This window comes from Ipomoea nil, unplaced genomic scaffold, assembly GCF_001879475.1.
Source record: "Ipomoea nil cultivar Tokyo-kokei standard unplaced genomic scaffold, Asagao_1.1 scaffold2928, whole genome shotgun sequence".
Classification (NCBI taxonomy): Eukaryota; Viridiplantae; Streptophyta; class Magnoliopsida; order Solanales; family Convolvulaceae; genus Ipomoea; species Ipomoea nil.
The window spans coordinates 1,428,750-1,445,713 of NW_017619356.1; positions in this window are offsets into that span (position 1 = coordinate 1,428,750).

The window sequence follows — 16,964 nt, forward strand, 5'->3', positions numbered from 1 at the left end:
CCAAAGCAGATACGCTGATCTTCCTTCCAAAACTGTCTTCTGTAAACCGCGTACAACTTTTAAGTAAACAACTTCTTAAATCAGATCTTCAGTGTCAGTTCTTCTGTTGTTGCTTCTGATTGATCAGTCTTCTGTAAAGCTAAACGGACACTAAGCTAAACCTATCTTAGTATGCCATAATAATATTGCCAATTATAAGATGGGGTTTTTGAACAATTAAAAACACTAACAAACTCCCCCTTTGGCTATTATTTGACAAAACAACTCGACTATGTAGATAGACATAAACATAAAGAACTAAGATAGGTTATCATAAAGAAACAACCCATGAGTTTGATCTGATTACATAGCAGAACGAAAACAAAACACAACATAGATATCATGCTGGATTAAAACACAGTCTAAGAGCATTCTTCAAATAAGAAAAAGGTGCCGTAAAAAACAACGCCCAGCCAGGGCCAGAAGGTACTCAAAAAAATAAGAACTCCCCCTGAGTTCATACTACTCCCCCTTTTTGCCAATGAGAGCCAAAGGTCAAGCATTGGAGGGAGTGTCACTGTGGGACTTCGCAGGTTTAGTAGCAGCAGCAGATTCAGATAGGCTTAAACGAAGAAGAACGGTTGCCAGCTCAGTACCGGCCCCAGTGTAACACCCCAGATTTTCAAGACTTTTAAAACTTATATAATAAAGATAGAATCTCATTAAATCCCAAAATACGATACAAAGAGTACGGGGTGCTATGCCACACCCGAGCTAGAGAACTCGAGTGCACAGGCTAAATTCTAAAACCTCAATTAGTATCAATACAAAATCATGGCACGCAGGCTGAAAGAGAAAACTATCTAAGCTATGCCCCAACCTTCTAGCGCGCTCCAGTGATCTACTCGTCTGTGCCTGAAAGCCAAATATATCTATTCAGCGAGAGATGCTGGTAACCCACTCCAACGTGTTGAAATACAATACATATAGACATATATATATAGATATACGAAAACCATTTTGAAGCATGAAGATATATCCTACGAGACTCTAGCTTTTAAAACAGGGATAGACTCGACAGATAGGGCTAAGCACAGACAACAGTTATACCAAGCATATACAGTTTACAACAGGCAAGACAGATAAGATAAGCACAATTAATAATCATAACCCAACATATACGATCCCCAGTATAAATCCCATAGTCTCATCCCCAAGATACTCATAACAACAACTCATCCATACTTCATCACATACCACACTTTGTTGGCGCCACATGACCAATCGCATGCCCATACATGAGGGTCAGCGCATATAGCTCTGACACGGCCCCGCAGCACCCTGCCCCGTATCGCAACACGGAGGGGTCGATCGCAACCGACCGATGAACCGCAGCTCATCATAGTTTGATCGCAACCAAACAGTGGACCGCAGCCCAAGAGTATGTCATCTGACCGCAGCCAGGAAATATGAACTGCAGCTCATGTAGAAACGTTTGATCGCAACCAAACGGTGGACCGCAGCCCAAGAGTGTAAATCTGACCGCAGCCAGCTTCTGAACCGCAGCTCAGGAATAACCAATCCGATCGCAACCGAATTGGGGTAACATGCACACATAACACATAGCAAGCACATGCAACCCACATTAACACATTGGGAAGGGGGAGAAAACGTATAACAAAACCTATGCGTGATCCTTCACATACTAAGAATGATCCTAAGGGGTTCATGCTTTCTTCACCTAGGTCAACGGGATACCAATTCAACTAGCATGCAATATGTAAGACTCACACAACCTACGAACGGTACCCGAAATATCAAACTAGACATAGGCACGATGGACGAAGTCCGTTGGGACACCACGGGGGTCGGGGGAACATCAAACGGGGAAGCCAAAATCCCAAGGTGGGGTACAAACCAGCGGGTAGCCGGTGGGTGAGGGGTCACCCGCCGGCGGCACTGTTCCGGGCAGCTGCCCGCCCGCCGGCGTTGCCCAAATAGGCCGCGGGTAGGTGGCGGGTTCCCTACCCCCACCTACCCCCCACTGACTCTTTTTCACCAAAAACTCCCCAGGAACCTTTGTGGAACCGGAAACCATGCTTAGACACTTTCAAACGCAATTGATAACACACGTAGACAATTAACGGATCAAAATCAAGAAACATATGGCACATAACCTATCATGCTTTTCTAAACATAATCAACACCCAATCATGCGAATTCCCACCCAATATACCAAGAATAATACCATACGAATTCCACGATATAACCTAGGGTTCTAATTATTTTAAAATCACAAGAACACAATTCATCTTCCAAAATCAAGATTCGGTAGGAATATCATATAACTATCAAGAACCTCATATAATCATTAAGAACATCAAGAACACCATATAATTATCAAGAACGTCATATAATCGTCAAGAACACCATAATTATCAAGAACCTCTCATCATCAAGATCACCCATGGAATCATCCCACCAATCATCAATAATAATATTACAAATCATCAATACACAATAATATGGGGAAATCCTAAGAGGGGAATCATAGCTATGAAAATAGGTTTTGTTGAGACATGGGTTACCTTTTAGCCTTAATTAATTCCTTGGCTATGAAGGGTCTTTCTTGAAGCTTTCTTCTTTCTTGATTTCTCCTAGGGGAATTCTTGGAACTTCTTGTGTGGTGAGGGAATATTGTGGTGGGAGTTCTAGGTGCCTCCTTATGTTCCCTATGTATATATCTAAGAGTCTTACTTAGGGCCTAATTACTATAGGTTTGCTAACTCTATTCCTTTTAGGACTAAGGATTGGGTTTAGGGATAAGGGCCCATGGACTATGGTGGGCCTTTCCTAATTAATTATTGTGATTTAATTCTTTCTTTTGGGAAATTGGTTAAATGATTAATTGGTTTTAGGGATCGTAACACGGGGTGTTACAATCTCCCCCCCTTACGAGGGGCTTCGTCCCCGAAGCCCGGTGTGTTAATCCATTCTTTCACCCCTAGGCATCCCGCATCTTGGCCTCCCGGTTAGGAATGCGGCCCCACGTTTTGCCTTAGCTAGGGTAGACTGGATTTCTGGTGGTGTTGTGATAGAAAGGTTTTGGGTCAACCTCGGTCTCCTGCTCCTGAGCTGGACGCCCCGCGAGTGCCCAAGGTGGCCTCGATTGCTGCCACCCTCTGATCTAGTGCGCGTGTCGTACGGATTAATGACGAGAACCCTTCCTCCATGATTTGGTTTTGCCGGTTGAGCTGTGCGAGTATCCGTTCATTGATTGAGCCCTCGTTTTGCTCCCTTGGGTTCCCTCCTGATCGTGGGTGCACCGATGGGTTAGGTTCGTCATCCTCCTCCTGACCCTCATTTCCCTCCAGGGCTCCACAATCTTGCATGGCCCGTTTGAGTTTCTTGTTGGAGATGTCTAATTGGTCGACTAACTCTCTTCGCTCTTCCTCGGGTTTGAGGCAAATTTCTTCGAGGGTGAGGTAATGTCCTCCCTCAGTGTAGTAGATATCATTGCGGCGTAGGTTCTGGGCATTAAAGACCATGCCATTTGCGGTTTTGACCTTGGTGTGGCTTAGGTCCACCCCCTTTTTCTCCATGATCCAACTTAGGATCATCCCGTAGGGTAGGCTAAGTCGGTTGCTTGTTTTGCAAAACTCCATGTGTTTTAGCATGAGGGCCGGCAGGTTGAACTTGATTTTGTGTTTCAAGAAGTAGGCAAAGGTGCACTCTAAACTCCCCACGTCCTTGCTTTTATTGTTCGTGGGCAAGAGGCTATCGGTTACAATCATAACCAATATCTTTTGTTCCGCCGATAGCCACTTTCTATTTGGTTGTGTGGCCGAGGTGAATCCTTCCTCTTTCCCGAGTAGGTACCCGAGGTAGTCTTTATACCCCGTGTTTTGGTTATCAATCCACCCCTTTCGGTCATAGTCTGACACACCCGTGGTGGTCAATTTCAAAAGCTTGGCCAACCGGCCTTCGGAGAGTATAATTTCCTTGCCGCGGACCTTGGTGGTGATTTCTAGCTTATCACCCCGTTTGGTGGCTATAAGATGTTGATAGAATTCTTTCACCAATTCGGGGTACGTATCCCCCTTGATGGTGAGGTACGTATCCAAAAGCCCTTGGTGTTTAAGCATATCAACCAATTCCGGAGAAAATTGGTCGGGTTCAAGGGCTTTACCTCCGATTACGGTGTAATCGGTGTTGCTCCATTCCAGGGTACGGGTCCCGAGGGGTTTCTTTGGCATTGTGATGCTTCGCTCGATGGTGACATTTTTCGGCGAGTTTTTCCGGCGGGGCTGCGGCGGGGCTCCGACGCGTTTTTCCGGCGGTCTTTGGCGGTGCGGCTCTGTTGCAAGGGAGGCAGCGGCGACTGGGCTCTGGTGTTGGCTTGGCGAGGTGGGGCGGTGGTTTTCGGTGGCGTCGGGCAGTGGTGGCAGCGGGTGGAGCTCGGGCAGGTGGCGGGCGGCGCTGGCGTCGCGGGCGTCCTCTGGCGGTGAGGTCGGCGTGCGGTGGGGCGCCGTCTGGGTGGTCGATGGCGGCTCCGGCCGTGGGCGGCGATCGAATGGGGCTGCTGGTTCGGTGTTTGGGGTGGCGGGGAGGTGTGTAGGAGAGGGAAGGGGAGAAAGTGAGAGAGAAGAAGAAGAAGAAGAGGAAGAAGAAGGGTTTTTGATTTGGGGATTTTGTGGGTTTTAGGGATTTGTAGGGGCTTTAACAAGGGAGTGTTCCCCTAAGGTTTCAAGAAACACCCTTAGTCTAGTGGTCAAGACCTTGGTTTTGTGAGTGGGAGGTCAAGGGCAATTCTCATTGGTAACAGTAGGCCTTTCTTGATGGTGTGGTCTTTGTCTTTTTTTCCTCTTTCGTCTTCTAGTGATGGGAGACTTGGCTTATAATTTTTGGTTTCATCTTTATAAGCAGGATCGAATTTCGATCGAATCTTTTATTTATAATAATTCCGAAGTAATCGCTAAATAAGTAGTTTCACTATGAAGGTGATTACAAGGAATTGCTGGTTTATCCTAAACAGAATTCGTCTTCTTGGTTTTCTCCCGCGGGGTTTGCGTGGTCCTCGTCTTCTGGGGTTAAGTTCCCCTCCTCGCGGTTGCTCTCGCTCCCGAGGTAGGCTTGAGTGCGGCTCATGACGAATATTTTCCCGGGAGCGCCGTAGTTCCCTTGGTGGGTGGTGCCTCCGTGTTGACCCGTGATGGTGGGGCGTGGCCTTTGGGGTTGAGTGCACTGGAAGGCCTTGTGCCCTTCTTCTCCGCAGTTGAAGCATCGCCAGGGATTGCCCATGCAATCTTTTCCTCTATGGCTTTTGTTGCATTTTGGGCAAGGGAAGCTTCTTGGGTTTGCTTCATTGTTCCCTAGGGACGGTCTTTGGTTGGTCAGGTTACTTGGTCTTGTGTTGGTGTCGTTCCTCGTTCTTTTTACCGGTGGTGCTCCCCCTCTGGTGTTCCTTTTTCGTATCTGTTCCTGAACCCCGCGCTGGAGTAGTTGGATTCGATAGAGATTGGCGACTGGAGTAAGCCTCGTTGAGTGTCCGAGGTCTGCTTACCACTAGTGCTTTTCGGGCTTCGAAGTTGAGGCCCGAGACGAATCTTTCTATTTTGGCTACTTCGGTGGGGACTAGCTCTGGTGCGAAGCGCGCTAGTTCGAGGAATCGCTTGTGGTATTCCATGACGGTGGCTGTCCCTTGCTTTAGATGGAGGAACTCTTCGTACATGGATGCCTTTACGTGTGTTGGGTAGAATCGTTCTCGTAGTCGTGTTTTGAGATTTTCCCAATTGAACCCTGGTTCTTGTTGGTAAGCGAGACCCTCGTGGATCCACCAAAGATCGGCCTCGTGTCCGAAGTAGAATGAGGCTATCGCCACGCGACGTTCTTCTGGGCATTCCACTAACCCGAGAATTTTGTCGAGGGTCCGGATCCATTCCTCCAGGATCACGGGGTCCTCTTTTCCTGAGAACGTGGGTGGTCAATGATTTGAAACTTGTCGGGCGACGTCTGAGTTCGTGTTTGATGGAGGAAGCGGGGGCCTGTTGTTGCGAATAGCTACGTCGCTTAGTGCCTCGGCGACTTGCATTAGTTGTTGTAGCGTTTAGGTCAGGGGGTCGTGAGTGGCGGGTTCTGGAGTCCTTGATTGTCTTCTGTTTGGCGCCATGCTGTCGTCTTTCTGGGTCAATGTTTATAGGAATGTTAAGTTAGAGCTTGGTGCTCTTTGATGCGATAAGCGGGGGAAAAAATTTTCTTTAGATGGGGGAGGGATAAAGTGAGGGGAGGTTATGTGTAGGTCTCACAATCTCACTGCGCATCCTAGGATTCCCGAATCCTATGTCCCTAAGTACCTAAAGTTCAAGTCTATGTCCTAAGGTCTGTCTTAATAGTCTTATCCTAGGGTCAAACTTAGGCTCTGATACCAACTATAACACCCCAGATTTTCAAGACTTTTAAAACTTATATAATAAAGATAGAATATCATTAAATCCCAAAATACGATACAAAGAGTACGGGGTGCTATGCCACACCCGAGCTAGAGAACTCGGGTGCACAGGCTAAATTCTAAAACCTCAATCAGTATCAATACTAAATCATGGCACGCAGGCCGAAAGGAAAAACTATCTAAGCTATGACCCAAGCTTCTAGCGCGCTCCAGTGATCTACTCGTCTGTGCCTAAAAGCCAAATATATCTGTTCAGCGAGAGATGCTGGTAACCCACTCCAACGCGTTGAAATACAATACATATAGACATATATATATAGATATACGAAAACCATTTTGAAGCATGAAGATATATCCTACGAGACTCTAGCTTTTAAAACAGGGATAGACTCGACAGATAGGGCTAAGCACAGATAACAGTTATACCAAGCATATACACTTTACAACTGGCAAGACAGATAATATAAGCACAATTAATAATCATAACCCAACATATACGATCCCCAGTATAAATCCCATAGTCTCATCCCCAAGATACTCATAACAACAACTCATCCATACTTCATCACATAGCACACTTTGTTGGCGCCATAGGACCAATCGCATGCCCATACATGAGGGTCAGCGCATATAGCTCTGACACGGCCTCGCAGCACCCTGCCCTGTATCGGAACACGGAGGGATCGATCGCAACCGACCGATGAACCGCAGCTCATCATAGTTTGATCGCAACCAAACAGTGGACCGCAGCCCAAGAGTATGTCATCTGACCGCAGCCAGGAAATATGAACCGCAGCTCATGTAGAAACGTTTGATCGCAACCAAACGGTGGACCGCAGCCCAAGAGTGTAAATCTGACCGCAGCCAGCTTCTGAACCGCAGCTCAGGAATAACCAATCCGATCGCAACCGAATTGGGGTAACATGCACATATAACACATAGCAAGCACATGCAACCCACATTAACACATTGGGAAGGGGGAGAAAACGTATAACAAAACCTATGCGTGATCCTTCACATACTAAGAATGATCCTAAGGGGTTCATGCTTCCTTCACCTAGGTCAACGGGATACCAATTCAACTAGCATCCAATATGTAAGACTCACACAACCTACGAACGGTACCCGAAATTTCAAACTAGACATAGGCACGATGGACGGAGTCCGTTGGGACACCACGGGGGTCGGGGGAACATCAAACGAGGAAGCCAAAATCCCAAGGTGGGGTACAAACCAGCGGGTAGCCGGTGGGTGAGGGGTCACCCGCCGGCGGGCAGCTGCCCGCCCGCCGGCGTTGCCCAAATAGGCCGCGGGTAGGTGGCGGGTCCCCTAGCCCCACCTACCCCCCACTGACTCTTTTTCACCAAAAACTCCCCGGGAACCTTTGTGGAACCCGAAACCATGCTTAGACACTTTCAAACGCAATTGATAACACACGTAGACAATTAACGGATCAAAATCAAGAAACATATGGCACATAACCTATCATGCTTTTCTAAACATAATCAACACCCAATCATGCGAATTCCCACCCAATATACCAAGAATAATACCATACGAATTCCACGATATAACCTAGGGTTCTAATTATTTTAAAATCACAAGAACACAATTCATCTTCCAAAATCAAGATTCGGTAGGAATATCATATAACTATCAAGAACCTCATATAATCATTAAGAACATCAAGAACGCCATATAATTATCAAGAACGTCATATAATCGTCAAGAACACCATAATTATCAAGAACCTCTCATCATCAAGATCACCCATGGAATCATCCCACCAATCATCAATAATAATATCACAAATCATCAATACACAATAATATGGGGAAATCCTAAGAGGGGAATCATAGCTATGAAAATAGGTTTTGTTGAGACATGGGTTACCTTTTAGCCTTACTTAATTCCTTGGCTATGAAGGGTCTTTCTTGAAGCTTTCTTCTTTCTTGATTTCTCCTAGGGGAATTCTTGGAACTTCTTGTGTGGTGAGGGAATATTGTGGTGGGAGTTCTAGGTGCCTCCTTATGTTCCCTATTTATATATCTAAGAGTCTTACTTAGGGCCTAATTACTATAGGTTTGCTAACTCTATTCCTTTTAGGACTAAGGATTGGGTTTAGGGATAAGGGCCCATGGACTATGGTGGGCCTTTCCTAATTAATTATTGTGATTTAATTCTTTCTTTTGGGAAATTGGTTAAATGATTAATTGGTTTTAAGGATCGTAACACGGGGTGTTACACCCAGTCAGTTGTTTAGCAATTATACCGTGAACTGTCTCAAGCTCACAGACCCGTGCCTTTAACTGAATGGAGAGATGAAGATCCTTGGCATGGGGCGAGTCATCAGCCACAGTATCAGCTTCAGAATTGGAGGGGGCAGTCACCGGTATAACATCTCGAATGTGATCTCTAGTCAAAAGACGTCGATCAACAGTATAGAGCAAAGTTGGACTTATCACTTCACTCGGCATAGGCTCAAGACCCTGAGTTGTAAGAATGCCATAAATCAGATTCGGAAAGGGTAGCCTTACCTTCTGCTCTCGTGGATGGATCATGGTGAGGATGTGGTTGTAAATCCTGTTTCCTAGATCAATCGGCATCTTTGTTCCAATTCGGTACAAGAAACTAGCCAGGTGCTTACCAACCGTGTGAAAGTGAGCTGATGGGAGCCAGTTATGAAGAGCCAGACGATGCAGAATAACATATCTAGATGTGAGTTGAGAGCTCTACAGATAATCCTTGTCACTCGTAGCCCAAGAGTCAATCTGTCCACCCGTTAGAGTCTTGGCCACCAAGTTCCAGTCTGTAATTGCCTCTTCTTGCACAGCAGTCAGTCCATAGTATTGGTTGATCATGTCAGGCCCAATGATGTACCACTTCCCTCTAATGAAAATCTGCATTGGTCGTGGCCCGGTTAAGATGTCAATCTCGTAATTGAGATTACAGAAGAATTCATACGTGAGGAGCTTTGAGTATGGGCAGATGGCTGTGACAGTCTTCAGCAGCCATACTTCATTCAGCAGTGGTAGAATATCACATACAGAATTCAGCTGATTCTCATCAACAGATCGTAGAACAATAAAATCTCGTCTGACCATAGTGGACCATTTTCCCTAAGCAGCTGGAGAAACAAACTGAGGCTTGTAAACAGATGTGTCAGACCCTTCAACAGGTTAAACTTCAGGAGTTATGCTTCGACCTCTGGAACGTGTGGATGGTTTACCCTTTCTAGCAGATGATGTAGGTACAACAGCAGGTTGAACAACCGTAGGGCCCTTTTGTTTAACAGAAGACCGTAGAGTCTTAAACACTTGTTGAATAGGAGGATTTGTCTCAGGTTTTGCAGGCTCACTAGACTTCCTTTTCTTCTCTGGTTGATCTACATCACCAGTGTCCTCACCAGAGTCAACCACAACCTTCACAGGAACATTCTTCCTTTTCGACCTTCATGTATCCTTGGATGGAGAGTGGACAGGAGACACAGAGTGACTAGAATCAGACACATGCGCCGATGAACCACCAAGGAGATTAGTGACCTCTCGTATTTTGAACATGGTGGAATCAGGATGAGCAGTAGCTTCAACAGATGGAACCTGAGATGTAGGGGCTTGGGAGCCATAGACTTCAGCCAGTATTTTTTCATCTTCACTTGAGGATTCAGAAGGGTGAATCACTCTGTAGGGTTCTGGAATGGAGGCAGCAGGAAGACCAGCAAAATGCCTAACATGATCAAGACTCTCCGCCAAAGAGGAGGAGGTGTAGACTGGAATGCCAACCATTTTCTTGGGTTCACGGGGGCTTGAGGATTGCACATTCTCAATAGCAGCAGGCATATTAGAGGGATTAACAGAGGAGTCGACTTCTTGTGGGACATTAGTAACAACAGCAGGAGACAGAGAAATATTATCAGACTCAAACACAACCAAACTCAGATTGTTGGGCTCATCAATTGGTTTGTCTTCCTCTACAGATGCTTTAAGCGACTCACTATTCAAGGGATCAGACTTCTCAACAAGTAAGCAAGGAGGATCAACAAATACAGATGATTTCTCAGAGACTAAAGCAGGCACATTCTCAGAATCAACATGAACAATAGATGGGGTAGCATTAGACACTAGATTCTCAGGTTTATCAGGTGAAATTTCTATAGGAGAGTCAGAGGAATTTGACCTGTTTCGCAGAATCTCAATACGATGCCTGGCCTCATTCTGAGCGGCCTGAAGATATACGGGTTGAGCAATTTCTCGACGACGGGAGATTTCTTCAGACTCAACGGCTCTTTGAGCAAAGTAATGGAGGAACAGCCCAGCGCGATTTCCATCCGAGGGTTTTGGAATAGATGCCGGATAAGTGTCATCACCTGCTTCGGAGGCCAGCAGCAATAGTTCACTGGTGTCGTCATCTGACCAGTCTGCATAAAACTCTGGATAATCGGACAGTACAGTGACAATGATTTCATCTCTGAGAATGGGATCAAGCACATATGCAAGGTTTTGACGTGTTTGGTGGCTGTTTCTTGTGAATGCACCTTTCTTCCAAGCTTGATGATCATATTACGAACTGCATCCGCCATTGATGAGAGATTCGAGAAGACAGAGAAGTAAACCCTAGATAGGAGATTAAGGAGAATACAGTCTGTGTGCAGAGAGAGTCTCTTGTTTGTTCTCTCAAGTCTTCCTCGATACTCGATTATAAGCCCAAGGGAGAAGAACCCCAATAAATGCAGCTAGTCAGAGTACATGCAGAGCTGATGTGATTGACGCAACGGTATACCTCCATTTTAGGCAAGAAACGGATGCTAGGCATATTTCAAATTTGAAAAAGCCTAATTACTTTTATGGTAATATAGGTTAAGATATTCTCTTAACAAAAAGAAGGGAGTTTTTTTTTTCAAAAGGAAGTCAAAACTGAAATTTGACCAGAATACGTAAACCTTGCACTCTCCTTCTGATTGATGATCTGCCCTATTAGTCAATTCTGCAGATTCCCAGAGCAGATCTAAGAATCTCAAACCGCTTTGCGTCTAGGGGCTTAGACAGGATATCAGCCAACTGTTTCTCTGTTTGAATATATTCCAATTCAATCTCCTTTGATTCTACCAGATCTCTGATGTAGTGATGTCTTATATCAATATGCTTCGTTCTGGAGTGTTGAACTGGATTCTTTGAGATATTAATAGCACTGACATTGTCACAATAGAGTGTCATAATTCCTTGAGTAAGACCATAGTCTAATAACATCTGTTTCATCCATACTAACTGAGTACAACATCCACCAACAGCTATGTATTCTGCCTCTGCGGTACTTAAGGAAATTGAGTTCTGTTTCTTACTTAGCCATGACACCAAGTTCTTACCAACAAAGAAGCAACCACCAGATGTACTCTTACGGTCATCAATGTTCCCTGCCTAGTCAGCGTCACAATATGCAATCAGACTCAGTTCACTGTCCTTGGAGTATCATAGACCATACTGACTCGTTCCTTTTATATATTTCAGAATCCGTTTAGCAGCTATGAGGTGTGATTCCTTGGATAAGATCGATACCTTTCACATATTCCAACACTAAACATTATGTCTGGTCGACTAGCCGTCAAGTACAGCAGACTTCTTATCAGGCTTCGGTAGACTGTGTTATCCACTGATACACCAGTGTCATCTTTGGATACTTTTGTGGATGTGGAGATCGGTGTCCTGGATGATTTACATGATTCCAGATCAAACTTCTTGACTAAATTCTTAGCATATTTCTCTTGTGAGATAAAGTACCCTTCAGAACTTTGCTTAACTTGCAGTCCTAGAAAGTATGTCAGTTGACCAACCATTGACATCTCAAATTCTTCCTTCATAACTTTTACTAACTCATCTGTGTATTTCTGTAGAGTTGATCCAAACACAATTTCATCCACATAGATCTGAGCAATGGTGACATGACTCCCAGTAATTTTCACGAATAAAGTTTTGTCAACACTCCCTCGTTTATAACCATGCTGTAGCAGATACTGAGTCAGTCGTTCATACCATGCCCGTGGGGCTTGTTTAAGACCATAGAGAGCCTTTCTAAGCTTGTAGACATGTGATGGATGTTCTGGATCTTCAAATCCCTTAGGTTGCGCCACATAGATATCTTCATGCAGGTACCCATTTAAAAATGCTGTCTTAACGTCCATCTGAAACAATGTAAATCCCAGAATGCATGCAACAGATAGCAGAATTCTGATTGACTCTAGTCTAGCCACAGGAGCAAATATCTCATCATAGTCAATTCCTTCTATATGAGTGTACCCTTGTGCCACTAACCGAGCTTTATCCCTTGCAATATTCCCAGCTTCATCAGTTTTGTTTTTGAAGATCCACTTTATTCCAATTATGTTGACACCATCAGGTCGTGAAACTAAATCCCAAACATGATTTTGATCAAACTGATGTAGCTCCTCCTTCATTGCCTTGATCCACAGATCATCCTGTAAAGCTTCTTTTACATTCCTGGGTTCTATCTTTGAGGTATAACAAGCAGACCCAGATATTTCTATAAGATTATTTCTTATTCTGCTCCTGGTCTTCATCCCATCTGTTGGATCACCAATGATGTTATCTGATGGGTGGTTTTTCTGAGTTCTGGTGGGTTTGTCTTTACCTGTATCATTTATGAGAGTTGTCTCCTGTTCTGAACTTTCTTGATCTTCATCTGAGGATTCTTGTGATTTGGGCTGACTGTTGCTGTCTGTAGTATTTGGTTCACTGAGAGGAAGCTTTGTCACTGGATTTGTCATTGTTGTGTCTACTGATTCTTCTGGACAGTCATCTATAACCACATTTACTGATTCCATCACAGATTGAGTTCTCTAGTTGTAGACTCTGTAGGCACGACTGTTTGGAGAGTATCCAAGGAAGATGCTCTCATCACTCTTAGGTTCAAACTTCCCTCTTTGTTCTCTATCAGCCAGCACATAACACTTTTTTCCGAACACATGAAAATACTTCAGGTTTGGCTTCTTTCCCTTCCAGATCTCATATGGTGTTTTGGTCGTTCCTGGTCTAAGATAGACCCTATTAACAATATGACAGGCTGTGTGTACTGCTTCAGCCCAGAAGCGCTGCGGCAGATGGGAGGCATGTAGCATAACTCTAGCCATTTCTTGTAGTGTTCGATTCTTTCTTTCCACCACACCATTTGTAACACCCCGAAATTTTGGAACTTTTTAAAACATGTATAATAAAGATAAATCCTCATTAGATCCCGAATTATAACATAAGAGTATGGGGTGCTATGCCACACCTGAGCTAGAGAACCCAGGTGCACAGGCTAACTATCTAAAATCCACAATAATGTCAATACATAAGTACGGCATGCAGGCCGAAAGGGAAACTAACTACTCTACGCTCCAAATCTCTAGCGCGCTCCAGTGTTTACTCGTCTGTGCCTGAAAGCCAAATATATCTGTTCAGCGAGAGATGCTGGTAACCCACTCCAACGCGTTGAAATATATTATGAATAGATATATATAGATATACGAAAACCATTTTGAAGCAGGAAGATATATACTTAAGAGACACTAATTTTAAAAGCAGGGAATAGACTCAGCAAATAGGGACAAGCACATCAAACAATAATAACCATTTAAGTAGAGCTAACATTATAAGGGATACGCATCTAAGGTCACAGCTTATCCTCCAATTCTAACCACTTCATCACCATTCATATCACATAATCGTTGATGGCGCCACGGGACCAATCGCATGCCTCGAACATGAGGGTTAATGCTTATAGCAATAACACGGTCCCGCAGCACCCTACCTCAGTACCGCGGTATGAGGGGAGTTGATCGCAACCAACCCTTTGAGAACCACATACGAACTCAACGTCGGATCACGATTCGACACACCGCTTGTAACACCCCGTGTTACGACCCCTAAAACCATTTAATTAATTAATCAATAGCCCAAGAGAAAGAATAAATTATAATGATTAATTAGGGAAAAAGGCCCACCATAGTCCATGGGCCCTCATATATAAACCCAACCCCTAAACCCAGTCCTTAGTTCCAAAAGGAATAAAATTAGCAAGCCTATAATATTAGTTCCTAATTAGGACTCCTAAATATATAAATAGGGGACTTAAGAGGCACCTAGAACTCCCCACAAGATTAACACCCCACCACCCCAAAAGAGCTCCAAGAATCCCCTTAGGAGAAATCAAGAAAGCAAGGAAGCTTAAAGAAAGATCCTTCATAGCCAAGGAATTAATTAAGGCTAAGAGGTAACCTATGTCTCAACAAAACCTATTTTCATAGCTATGATTCCCCCTTAGGGTTTCCCCCATATTATTGTGTATTGGCGAGATATGATGATGATTATTGATGTTTGACGTGATGATCCCATGAGGGATCTTGATAATCTTGATATTGGGAGATTTTTGATGATTATATGGAGTTCTTGATGATTATGTGTTGTTCTTGATAATTGTGTGATGCTCTTGATGTTTATGTGTTATTCTTACCGAATCTTGCAATTAGAAGACGAACCGTATTCTTGTTGATATAAAAGTGATTAGAACCCTAGGTTGTATCGTATGATCTTACTCTTGGATTATCGGGTGGGGAAATCGCATGTTTGGGTGTTGATTATATTTAGAAAAGCATGATAGGTTATGTGCCGTTCCTTTCTTGTATTTGATTCGTTAATTGTCTACGTGTTGTCGTTAATTGCGTTGAAAAGTGTCTAAGCATGGTTTCGGGTTCAACAACGGTTCCCGGGGCGTAAAGTGTGTGAAAAGAGTCAGTGGGGGGGTAGGGGACCCGCCACCTATCCACGGCCGTGAAACACCGCCCGGTAGCGGGTAGCCGGCGGGCGGGCAGCTGCCCGCCGGCGACCCGCTGCCCGGAACAGTAATTCCGGCGGGCAGCCCCCACCCACCGGCTACCCGCTGGAAATTTCCCCAATTCGGGATCCCGGCTTCCCCGTTTGATGTTCCCCCGATCCCCGTGGTGTCCCAACGGACTCTGTTCATCGTGCCTATGTCTAGTTTGATATTTCGGGTGCCGTTCGTAGGTTTGCGAGTCTATTATATTGCATGCTAGTTGAATTGGTATCCCGTTGACCTAGGTGGTAGAAGTATGAACCCCTTAGGACTATTCTTAGTATGTGATGGATCACGCATAGGTTTTGTTATACGTTTTCTCCCCCTTCATAATGTGTAATGTGGGTTGCATGTGCTTGCTATGTGTTATGTGTGTGTGTTACCCCAATTCGGTTGCGATCGGATTGGTTATCCTGAGCTGCGGTTCAGAAGCTGGCTGCGGTCAGATTGATACTCTTGGGCTGCGTTCCACCGTTTGGTTGCGATCAAACGTTTCTATACGAGCTGCGGTTCGCCCTTTTTCCTGGCTGCGGTCAGATGACATTCTCTTGGGCTGCGGTCCACTGTTTGGTTGCGACCAAACACTATGATGAGCTGCGGTTCATCGGTCGGTTGCGATCGACCCCTCCGTGTTGCGATACGGGGCAGGGTGCTGCGGGGCCGTGTCAGAGCTATATGCGCTGACCCTCATGTATGGGCATGCGATTGGTCCTGTGGCGCCAACAAAGTGTGTTATGTGTTGTGACATAGACGAGTTGTGATTACGAGTGTCTTGGGGGATGTGACTATGGGATTTATATTGGGCATTGTTCATGTTGGGTTATGATCATTGTTTATGCCTTGCCTTATCTGCCTTATGTGTTGAGGACTGCATATGCTCGTTATAACTGTTGCTTGTGTCTGGCCTTATCTGTCGAGTCATTCCCGGTTTTCAAAGCTAGAGTTCGTAGGATATACCTTCATGCTCAAAATGGTTTTCGTATATCTATATATATCTCTATATGTATTGTATTTCAACGCGTTGGAGTGGGTTACCAGCATCTCTCGCTGAACAGATATATTTGGCTTTCAGGCACAAAAGATTAAGTCACTGGAGCGCGCTAGAACTTGGAGTATAGAAGTAGATAGTTTTCCCCCTTTTGGCCTGCGTGCCACGTTTACGTAATTACGCTTTGAGGATATTAGTTAGTTAGCCTGTGCACTTGGGTTCTCTAGCCCAGGTGTGGCATAGCACCCCGTACGCTTGTATTTATTTCATGAGATTTAATGAGATTCCACCTTTGATATAAGTTTTAAAAAGTCTTGAAAATCTGGGGTGTTACACCGCTAATGCACCCAGTCGGTGGACTGTGATCCCCTTTACAAGGGGGGACTTACGACCCTACACCCCGCCAATGGGTACATCCTGTGGACCATAGGGGATCAAGCCCGACACACCGCGGAGCTATACTCAGTCGGTGGGCGAAGATCCTCGGAGACTATGGCCCTACACACCGCCGTCCCATCACCCGGTGGGTCGCAGCCAGCCGTAGTCCTACACACCGCCCGATTACTCGGATTGGTGGACTACAGCCTTCCTCGGCTTATTGGCCCTACACACCGTCCTGGTATAGTTTGTCGCCTCTGGGGTGCACTGAGTATGGGGAATTGTGTCCTTCTTTCAGGATTTGTT